The sequence below is a fragment of the Camarhynchus parvulus genome, chromosome 3 (assembly GCF_901933205.1).
Source record: "Camarhynchus parvulus chromosome 3, STF_HiC, whole genome shotgun sequence".
NCBI classification, from domain to species: domain Eukaryota; kingdom Metazoa; phylum Chordata; class Aves; order Passeriformes; family Thraupidae; genus Camarhynchus; species Camarhynchus parvulus.
This window is the reverse complement of record NC_044573.1, coordinates 97579875-97592277: the sequence shown is the minus strand read 5'-3', so window position 1 is coordinate 97592277 and position 12403 is coordinate 97579875. Positions and strand designations below refer to the sequence as shown.

At 35.1% G+C, this 12403-nt stretch overlaps 1 protein-coding gene across 1 annotated transcript in view; it reads right to left on the bottom strand.

Moving 5' to 3' along the window:
* EYS (eyes shut homolog) overlaps positions 1-12403 on the bottom strand; it is a 703292-nt gene that overhangs the window by 378033 nt on the left and 312856 nt on the right. The window lies entirely within an intron of this gene.

The window sequence follows — 12403 nt, the reverse complement described above, 5'->3', positions numbered from 1 at the left end:
AAAGCAGGTCATGCATTCATCTTTGCTCTCAATTTCTGAATAATCTCTGCAATATGTGCCACACATGCTGCTTCAGCTCTCTGAAAAGACTCATACTGGTAGCATCCCTTTGCACACTGGTGGTCTGGGCTTGTCTTCCTTTTACTTCAGATGCTAAGTTTGCACACCTGCCACAATGAGGAAATTGCAAAGTCTGCCTATGTCCTTAACTGGTTGTTTTTTTTTTCCAGGTAGAAACACATAGCATTTCCCTCAAAAGAAAGGGAAAAAATAGTATAATCACTGCAAATTCTGTTATTGCTTTTCAAAAGGTATCCACAGATTGAAGCAAAACCAAGTGAACTGTCAGCATAATGCCCAACAACAGATTTAACAGTGTATTTTCATCTTCAACAGGAGCTTCATTACTGAAACTCAATCTGGGAAGCTATTTAGATCCTATCCCCAAAGGTGTCTATTGTTCTGTATCAGTCAGTGACATACACAAATTAGTGTCCAAAAAGCTCTCAAAATTAGGAAGCATTGATTTCTACTTTTAGGTCTTTTGTTTCTGTACTGTACATCAACCAAAGAGGAAAAAGAGAGTTAGCAGCAGCAAATGGTAATTTAGCTACATATGTTTGGTATATTGCACTCTATTCAATACAGCTGTAAAGAATAAGTTCAGGGAAGACAATGCAAATTGGAGGCCACTAAAACATTATACAGACTACTCCATTTTTCCCAATTTGATTGCATAACAATTACAACAGTGATAATTCATTAAGGTGGTATGATGCTATTATTTGATCTCTTCCACCAATAGCAATTCACTGTCTGTATATATAGTGCTTGTGACTGGACTAAAAGACAAAGCTCAGGTTACTGATTTTACCACTGTATCCAAGTAAAGCTTCTATTAAAATATTTAGAGATGATCCAGCTGGGTTTATAGTGTGGGAAATTAACCATTTCTAGGAATGTTAAGCATACTAGCTGTTGGAAGCAACCTGGAGAAAACTCAGAAGATGGAAACGGAGACAGTAAGACTAAACAAGTGCTTCTGGAAGACATACCTTGGAGCAGCCACTTTCCAAACACATCTACTTAACATTTCATGAAATAAGTGCCAGAGAAAAATCAAACAAACAAGCAAACAAAATCAACAAAAACAAACAGCAAAACCACAAACGAAAGCAAAACCACTCAAAAACTAGCAAAATAAGCATCGGATGCTTATTCTTCAGAATAACACAATGGATTCTTTTATGGGATCTTATAGCCAGTATTATCCATGAATCCAAAGAAAATAGTAACTGGTGAAATACACTTTTCCATTAGGAGGCATGCTACCATGATCATCTGAATTGCCTTCATTTGCTGTTCACTGACCAACAGGACAAGGGCAGATGAACAGTGCAGCTGCTGTAAAAGAACAATTGATACATTCGTGTGTAAGTTATTGCTACCATGTTTTATAAAGATTGTCAACTTTTAAAAAGTGTGTACCTGAAGTTTCCTAACTGCTTCAGTGTAAATGAAGGAATCAGCAATGAAAATAGATACTTCTCTATTGTGCTTTTATCAGTGGTCAGCTGCCCACAGTAAGTTAAGAAAAACAAAGATAATTTGTGAGGAAAATATAATGGCTGTTTTAGTACTTATAACAACATAGAAATTAAAGGTGTCAGTGTCCTTGGGTGGTTTATTAGCTGGAAGAAGAATAATACTATGTTTAACTTTAAGAAGAAAAAGTGGAATAGAAGACTGCACACTATAGGCCAATTATCTTTATCTCTGTCCCTGGAAAGGTCATGGGCAAGACTTCTTGGAACCCATTTCCAAACATATAAAGGACAGAAAGTTAATTAGGGGCATTTAACAGTTATGAGCTCCTTAGCTGCTCCTCATTGGACTTACTGCCTAGACCCTTTTTCCAGATTCTTTGGACAGGCTCCAGCACTTCACTGTCTTTTTTATCATCAGGGGCCTAAAACTGAACACAGAATTTAAGGTGCAACCTCACCAGAGGCAATGGCCCCTTCCGCAATCCTGCTGGCCATGCTGTTTCTGAAAGAAGTCAGGATGCCATTGGCCTTCTGGGCCACCTGGGCACACTGCTGGCTCGTGTTCAGCTGGCCATCAACCAGCACCTCCAGGTCCTTTTTCTCCAGGCAATTGATTCCTGTAACAACTGCAGTCACTGTTAAAGACTAAGGCAAAGAAGGCATCAAGTACCTCAGCTTTGTGTGCCTCGATTCCCACTGTTCCCCCCCTCATGTCCAATAATGTATGAAGATTCTCCTCATCCTTCCTTTTGTTGCTAATGTATTTATACAAATATTTTTTATGTCTCTAGGAAGATTAAGTTTTACTTGAGCTTTGGTGCTTCCAATTTTCTACCTGCATAACCTCACAGCATAGAAAATCATACAATGATTTGAGTTGGAAGAGAACACTGAAGATCATTTAGTTCCAACTGCCATGGACAGGGACACTTTTAACTAAACCAGGTACACATCCTTGTAAGTTTTCCTGAGTTGCCTGCCCCTACTTCTAAAGGTCACAAAAGGTCACAAACTCCTTTTTCTTTTCCTGAGTTCCAACCACAGATCTCTGTTGATCCAATGTGGTCTTCACCTCTGGCACATCTTTCAGCACATGCACAGTATGAGACAGTTTATCCATTTAATTAAGATTTTAAATAAAAAAGGAAAGTTTGCATTTCTTCAAAACAAGTGCAAACAATATTTGTTTCAAATATTGGCATTCATAGAATTTCTTCCACTGTCTGATTTTCCCCACCATCTAATTTCTCTTTTGTCATTCAACCATATTGTACTAGAAAAATTCTCAACAGTGCCTAATGTACCACATCTGGTAGCCTTCCCATTGAAAACAATTTCAGGAGACAAGCCTGTAAATTGTTGGGTTTACTCACCAGTAAGCTATAAATTTAATTTCTCAATTCAAACTGTTTTTTGTTTGCCAAACGTGGCAAGACTTAGAGTGAAAAACAGATGCTTCTCATTTTTTCCCCAGTGCCTTTAACTTCTCCAGACAATGTATGACAATGATACAACTAAGGCATTATAGGTTTATAGCAAGGTTTATAGCATACAGTTTTTTTAAAAGTTTACCATTCTAAGCTAACTTTACTGCTCGCAGTGCCAGTGTAGTGCCTAGAGTGCCATCTTAATTTCTTAATCTAGCTAGCTGCAGATATTTGAAACTGTTGAGAGATCTACAAAACATAATGCAGAAAAAGTGTTTTTACCAGCATGCAAGTAAGAGTGGGATAGAAAATTGGCTTGCACCTTACACTTGCACCTTTAATCTTTTCTGAACCTTGGATCAAACATCACAAAATAGATGGAAGAAATAAAAATAGGAGACAACTGTTTGCTGATGAAGAAAATAATCAAACATAGTCAAAGAATTGCTGATGACCGCAGTCTCTTCACTCTTTTCTGGGCCTCTGCACATGTTATTATTTTTAGTTTTTATTACCCTTTCCAAATCAGTGTAATATTTAGAATAAAAAAATAAATATTTTCATTCCAACAGACCACTGACAGTAAAGAACTATGTTTTATGCTCCTTACTTTCATAGCTTTGCAATTACTTACTGTTGGCCCTCTACATTTATTGGGTAAGCAAAGATGGCTGAGTCTGTTTCCTGAAGTCTTTCTGTTCTCTTTATTTTTTATTTGAGAGAAAACAGCAATTAAATTTCTTACTGTAAGGCCATCACAAGATTGTTGATGAGAAAATGAGAAAAGTAATAGGAATACTTAGTAGGAACCAAAGTACCTAGTAACTGAAGAACATATTCTGCAATGCTCACAGAGAAGAAGTCAGAACACCTGCAATCATACTCACTTTGGATAAACTGAGTTCTGGAAGAAATCAAAACAAGGAAAAGTATAAAGCAATACTCACAACCTACATAACACTGTTAGAGATTAACAGATGAACAATTTGTATTGGTAGACTTGTGAGGGAAATCTTAGAAATGTTTTGAAATTAGAAATTTAGCGGATACAGAAATGTTCATATTTAATGCAAAAATGTTTTAAAATAACCTTTATGAAGGATCTTGAACTTATTCTTCAGGGAAATCACTGCCTCCAACCAGTTAAAGTGAGACCTATTTGTGGTGGTAGATGAAGAGTTGGGGAGAAAAGTATTTTTCTACTGAATTCCTTAGGCATTCCTCTAAAATCAGTACAAGATCAGATAGAGAACAAAATGAGGCTGAGGTCTGATTAAATGGCAGTTCCTATGTTCCATTTTCTCTCCCCTAATTCTCTAACACAATAATGAGTACAGAGAACAATGTTTCAATATTAAACAAAAAGTTATTGAAAATTTTATCAACAATGAAAATAAACTATTACTTCACTTCTCAAACCCTGAGGAAGATTATTTTACAAAAGTTATTCATCTTGTTTCTAGCATTAGTGCATCCTAAGTTATGGTTACTTCAGCATGAAGTAATTCAGGTGTACAGAGTTGGAGAAAAAAATAAATCTGTAGCTGGTACTACCTAGTACTATGTACTACATTATTTTATGAAGAGAAATTATTATTCCCCTGGGTTGAGCTCCCAGGAAAAGCACCTAGTTCACCAGTGCAGATGAATAGAAACTGGGTGAACACTGATTTTTAGCTGTGTCCTATAGAACTGAAATTGAGGTTTTTCAGCATGAAGTCTTCAGGAAATAGCAAAGCATTTCAGGTAAATCCATAAAAAGAAAGAATGTGTAATTCCAGTTACATTAATATACACAGTTTATGACACTTAAGAGAAATTCTAATAGAATTACATTGTGTATTGAATTCAGGCATAAAACACAATGCCTTATATATATATATATATGTATTTAAATTTGGGTAAATATAAATAGTATTTGCAATTACTAAAGGGTTTTATGGTAAAAAGTATCTTTACAGTATTGCTACTCAGTTAGATGCACTTATTTATATTTATTCATAAATATAGAGTAAAATTCTAGGGTAGTAACTAAAAATATTCATGCATACTGGCATATACATGTGCTTGTAAAAATTTTTAGGGCTCCCCTGGAGACTAATTCTGAAATTTCCATTTTAAATGATGAACTTAAATGGAAAAAGCATTTTTATTATTATTATGGACTTTAAAATGACCAATTTACCTTGATAATACCCTCTTTTTTTCCTTTCTTTTTCCCTTGTCTATGCCTTTGCCCATCTCTACAAAGCATCAATCTATACATCTGAAAGACAATGGCAGCTTGCTCTTTAAGAGAAAAAAAATAAAATACGCCCTAAATTTTTTCAAACTCACTTCATTTTCTCACCTTTTAAAATGCAGGCTACAGTAAAATTAAATAGGCATAAGCCACCCTGCAACTTTTTCAATAAATGCACTTTAAAAAGCAAAATCAAAATAAATCATTCAATCCATCAAATAAAATCTGCAGAAATTCTGTTGTTTTAAGCAATCACCTGAAATTGACAGGCTTTAAAATTTTTTGTGCAACCAAGGTCAATGGACAAATTTAGAAGAAGCCTTTTTTATACAGACAAGCTGAAATGGTAATACTTCTATCTTGGTCTTAAAATAAGGAGTAATACTTTTCATTGTTTTTTATGTTTCTTGTAACAATTTTTGTTGTAAAAAGTGAACATATCTATCTAATTATTAAAAAATACCCTCAAGGATTCTAGAGTAAACTGTTGTCTTGTAGTCTGAGTTAGCAGACCTCATATGAAGCACAGCCCTTTTTCAAATTGAGGGCTGTCAGTCAAGATACAATTTACTCAAGGTAGTAAATTTCTTATGTTTCCAAAATGCCAGTAGGTTTGAACTCTGCAAAACAGTAAATAAGGGATTTTAAACAATAACATATTAAACATTGTCAACTGTCACATTATACGACTTGTTAATATAATGTAACCAAGTACAGTAATCTTAAAGTGATGCAAATTCTGATAGGTTTGTTGCAGCATAAATGCTCAGTCAGTTAACTCTTAGCAGTATATTTGTCATTTCTGTACATGTGCTTAGAATATACATTTTAGAAAGAAAAAAAAGAATGTCACAAATATCACAAAGTTTTGAAGATTAACAGCAAAAATATCAATAGTGACATGTCTTTGAACCACTTGTGTAACATGCTTTAGTCTTTCATATGGTATGCTGAATTAATAAAAAGCATAATATATTGTAAAGCACTGTGAAATTTTAAATCTTTTTCTAGGTCTTGGATTTTACTTAGGCATTCATGTTTTGGGTAAGTTTGAACTAAATATTCTCTGCGTATAACTAGAAAAAAATGAAATGTTCTGTTACAGGTACATTCTCACCTGCTCAGTCCCTTGCATAATGAGAATGTGAATATAATTCCCACTAGCTATTTTTATTTGGCTTCCATATCATAAAATCACAAAACAAAAACAAAAGCTACAACAAAAACAAAGCCAAAACCCCAAACCAATACATACATAGGGTAGAGGCATCCTGTTTCTTTTAAGGCAATGAATTTTTAAAAGGTTTGCTTAAAAAACAGAACATAGCAATTGGCAATAACTATTCAGATGTAAGATTTAAAACAGTTATATTCTGGGACTGGACAGATGGGTGATTTGTATTAGATTTGTGTTTTGCTTTTGGGTGTGCTCTTACTCCTGCTAGATTTTAGTGCCTCATTTCCAGACACTGCTGTCTGCATTTTTGTAGACAATGCTAATTCTCTAGCAGATTGCACTTTACTGTTGAATTTTAGAACAGTAAAACGATAAGGAGTGGATAATTTTAACTAGATTAGGTGCTGCCATTGTAAATATCACTGGTAAAATCTGAAAAAAGATAGAGCATACATTTATTAAAATAAATAAATACATATAGTCATGTTTGCCATATGTGTCTTAATGCCTTGCCTTTCTTAATGCTCCACTTTTACAACTTCTAGTCATTTTCAATTTTCTATATTTCCCTTTCCTTATTTAATTAGCTAAATATCACAGTGGGTCTCTAAAATTGTTCGATATGTTTGAATAGCAAAACATATAATCCACTTGAGTGACAGAATGAAAATATTAATCTACTTTTGCCCAGAAGCTCCAGGAGACAGGTATTCCATCAGGTATATTGTACACATTAAGCACCTTCCAATACATTATTTGTTAAGTTTACATGCTTATTCCAAATCCTGTGATCTTGACCTCCTGGTTAATTTGCTAATACAGGCACAACCCCTCTACAACAGATCTGTTGCCTCCTTATGGCTATGGTAGACTCCTTTACCCTTCATGCAACATCATACAAAAAGAGCAACATATAAATTCAATATTCTTCTCAAAGATATTTCTAAAGTAATTTTAAAAATTCACTTAGAGAACTACTTTTTTTTTTAATTACATGTTAACCATTTTATTACAGTTCTGTTTATGGTTCAAAGTGTAGGAGCATGTTAATAGTTATTAAATTTAGTTTATTAAAGTAATTTTTTATATTAGCAGCTATCAAATAAAGACTATGATGGACTTGTTCTTTTTTCCCTTTTATTCTTGTCATGTAAGTGAGAAAAATACAGGACAAATTGTGCAATTTTATTATACTATTTCATTTGATAGTGTTACAGCTAGTATTTTTCATATGAAGACACCAGCATTTGTCATTATAAAATGGATAAATAACTATTAATTATGATTAACATAATTTCCCATCCTTATTTATCTGGTGATAAGAATGAGATTTGATTAAATAGAAGTGTGATATAATGAAAACTAATGTATGCACATATTTATATGCATTTTTTATATATATATACATATACACATATGTAAAATAATGATACATACAGTAGTACAGACACGCATAGCATGCTAAATTTGCCTAACTATTCTCTATGAAAACTACATTTTAGTGATCAACCAGTTAATAATTCTGAAACATCTATATTCCCTTTCCTCACAGCACCAGTGAAAAGTTAGTTGCTGTTGTTATGGGAGGAATAGAGAAGGAGAAAAAACCATGCCATTGTATAAATCACAGGTAGCCCACAGCCTGGATACTGTGTGTACTTCTTGTCCTGTTGTGTTAGTAAAGGGAAAACAGTAATTAAAGAGCCTTGGAAAAGGGCAACAAGGATGACAAAAAGTTTGTGATGACTTCTGAAGGAGGAAGGACTGGGAACACAAGAAACCTTCACCCTTGAAAGGAAGAATCATAGAGCAATGTGTCAGTGGCCCACAAAAACAAGGAAAGCTTGGCTTGGAATCATCTTTTCATTCTCCTTTTCCACACTAGATATGGGATAAAGCTGGCAGCAGCAGTGGTTATAATTTTAAAAAAGGGAGATATTTTTCCATGCAACAGATGAGACGTGTGGGTCTGTTTGCTGTACCATATTGGCACGGAAGAGCTGATATGGGCAGGGATCTGTAGAGATTGCCTAGTCAAAGCCCCATCCTCAGAGGAAAAGTTTATATATGTTCAAGGGAAAATGGTGCAAGTAGACACTCACTGACTTTTACTGAACAAATCAAAACAGGCTCAGGAAAACCCCCATTTAAAAGAACATAAGAAAATACTGGAGGACAAATAACATGTGCACATTTCATTTTTTTTCCTGGCAATCCCCTTATGGCCACTCCTGGAAATAGCATACAGGGTTATATGGTTCTTCGATTGAATCCATACACACTTTATGTTGTTTTCACGTAGCCTAACACATACACACAATGCAAAAACTAAAATATTCATGCTTCACTAAGTGTAAAGAACTAGGCAGTCAATTATGAAATCAGCTAAATCCATCTTGTTATCTACATATAAATGGAGAGGCATCTGTTTTCATAGACGAAACAGAGCGTACTGCATATATATTCATAGCTCATACAAATGTGAGAACCTATTGTTTTACGACTTGCCAATTTTAAGAGATTCTAATGGCCCAGTGAAGTTGCTTTTTCCATATTAAAAAATGGCTTGCTTCTTACATTTATTTCAGCGTGCTGAGAACTTACAGGCATGGTGTGGGAGGATGGATTGAAGGAGAATAGTACTGAAGGCAATCTTACCCCTGAGGAGTTGCAGCTGTACTAATTACCAAAGAGTAGGAACAGGCCTGCCCTTTACAGGTCACAGCTATGTCCAATAAGGATGGGTGTTATAAAAGAGGATCAAGAGGAGAGTTGGAGATTGTTGGGTGGGCTGTGAGGAGTAGGGGTTAGGTGGTTGTGTAAAGGACAGGAAGGAGTTGGCTGGCTGTGCAGAAGGGAGAGAAAAGGAGTCAGTGTTGTAAGAACCTGCCTATGGGAACTCACAAAGAAAAGGTATGAAAGTTTTATAGTAAGATGGTAAACCGACGGTGACAGTTAGATTGGTGCCAAACACCAACAATTGGTAGCCTGTATGGGGATGAGTCCCAACAGCATAGCGCTGTGTAACACATATTCTGCAGCTTTGGTCAGACCTTGCAAGCTGTCTTTCACCATCTAAATGAAATGAAGCTCTTCAATTAGCAGTCTTCCACCAGAAGCATGTTTTTTCTGTTACCCAGCATACAAGACCTGAGAAAGCCTCAAAACAAATACTTTACTATTAAGTCGCTTTTTTGAGTTGATGGGGGCACAGAGCTGTGTAAATGTTCCCCATGTTAAGCTTTTTGAAATACAGGAGAACTTTTTGTACACTGCCTGGAGGTACAGTTGGCATGAACAACTCCAAAGAATAGCTCTATTTCCTTTGGGGTAAAAAACTAAATATACAGTACTGATAAATCACGTTTCTGCTTAAAAATACTTAACAAATCCTAAACAAGTTTGATTCTGAAAAAAAAAAATTGATACAGTTGCCTAGGTTGCCCTACAAGGCTGCACTTCTAGGGTCCCCCCACAACTGTTTGCTTCATACTAGTAGTATATTGCTTATCTTCTACAAGCGCTAAGACAAACTGTTCTACATTACCATTTCTTATCTTATATGCTGTCTGCATACCACAGAATAATATGTCTTCCAGACTTCAGTTTTTTGCTCATACAGCCTCTCCATGCTTGAATTGTTTTAATCGCTCTCCTAGATCCCTATTGAGGTCCTAGCTCATTATGAGGACTGCTGGTCCTTGCTCAAACAGATCAAGAAAATTAGAACACATTGGTACTTGAAATAAGATGCTCTAAAATCTAAACTCTGCTTCCTTAACAGTAGAATAAAAGAATAGATAGGTGGATATCATAATGAATGTTTAAAAATAATTGCACTTTATTTGGAGGAAATATAGAATAACATATTCCTATTTTAGACTTTTTTCTAAGATCTCATGAGCTGAAGGAAGAAAAAACTTGGCATCTTTTTGGTCACTAGTTCTGTCAATCAAATATTCACACTTACCTGTCTTGAATATAAAATAATCTTGTAAAGATGCTGCCAAAAAAGCTTCAGTTCTGAAAAAAATTATGTTGTCAAATATAATCCAAAAAATTGATTTAAAAAGTACCAGTCCTCCTTTGTGAATCAAAAGATAGGGTCAAACTTACTTGTAGTGCTACACATCTCTCACACCCACAAACAATAAATACATTAAATTATAACGATAATAATAAATTAAGAAAAAAAGATTGAAAAATAATTACATCAAAAGTTTCCTCATTTTCCCCTTAAAAACCCCACATTTACAAACCACATATGTTCTATAAAATGCTGAAAAAGTACAATGAAGCTATAATATTCACGAACATAATCTAGGGCAAGACCTGTCATAGGACTGTTGACATTATTTTCACCTGATCAGGCTGAAAGCACTACACATGTAGTCCTTCCAAGACACTATGACTTCTGAACCTAATCAGCAGGAAGTACTTGAAATGAGCATTTGAAAAAGGCCAATGCAAGAATTAGAGGGGAAGGAAGAATATTTTTTCTCATTATTGTGCTTATATTTTGAAATCCCAAGTTAAACAAAATAAATGGTCTGGGACCAAAAAATGCAAAAGTGGAGATGAGCCACCTGACGATTAAATACAATGAGAAATTTCAGAGTATTTTATGTAAACAGTTTTTCTTTCCCAGAAGACTTGGAACATTCCATGAAAAGGCTTTGGAATTCCTATTATGTATTCATTATATCAATCATATGAATATTGGATTGAATTGTCTTCTGAAAGGCCCCCTGAGCCCAATGTTATCTTTATTATTAATTTGCTGATTCGTATAGTGTTTATTGTTGTGGCAGCCAGAACTTTTAATTGAGAAGACTGAAATACAAAGGAAGGTAGGTGGGCATCCTTTCAGATGGCAATCTGTTTCCTGAAGCACTGATTCAGTGGCAATCTGCCCAGGATAGAACAGAATTACTACTCCCAGCATCCCTCTCATTTTCAATGAGTTTTTTATGTTTAAACCAGGGGTTTGAAGACAGAAAGATATTTCCGATAACACACAATTCAAGAACTATCTCAAAGGGTATTTTTCTTATTAATTTCTTAAGAAGCCTGTAGGGTTGTTCATGTAATTGATTCACACATAATTCAAGGAAAGTTGAAGTGTTCATGGCACTACTGAATAAAATGTCACATACATCATAGATGAAGCTGGCAGTGGTGCTTACAGTTAAGGCAGCCTGACACTTGCCCATTACTGGACCATTTTCTCTACTTCCTATTTTTTGATCTACTAGCTACAAAATTGAAACATCCCAAGACATATCTCCAAAACAAGAAGACTCTAAGCAATACTGGATTAAAGTTCTTTTGCTGCCCATTCCACAGTGTGTAACAGGCATTAAGACTCATTATTTATTTGAATGTTTGTATTGGTTTGCTAGAGTAGGAGATATTTCTCACTTCCTTTTTTTTTCCTCAATTCCACTTTTCTATCCTCCATATAACTCCTATCCTCCAGATTGTACATGAGCATTGTTCAGACTGCTTAGAACACGTGAATGGAAGGGTACAAAAGGAGTAGGTTTCATATTGTAACATTCACAGCACAGTAGCAAACCTGGCTTTATGATCTTTTTATGTTTCTTACTTCTATTTGTAGACAGTACTTGGAATTGTAGCACCTAATGAATGACAAGAAAGGGAATTATGCCTGTTTTCTAAAGCATATGAATATAGGAGAGGAAATCAGCTGAAAAAAGTCCTTTCCCTGGACCCCATCCGAAGAGACTTATATCAAATATGTCACTTCTTTTTGTGGCATCACAACCATATCTTACATCAACCTACCCTACTGTACTATTATAACGCCCATGAAAACCTTTGTAATCTTGGCAGCACTAAAAATTCAGATTATAATTCCTTTCAAGTTGCCTGAATCTGGCTCCATGAAGTCCTTCTGATGGTCAGTGCTGGGCTCAGAAGCAAGTGCAAGTACTTAAGTTTGAAAAAAGGAGCCTAGAGTGAAAATGAGCTAGGAAAGAAGAAACAG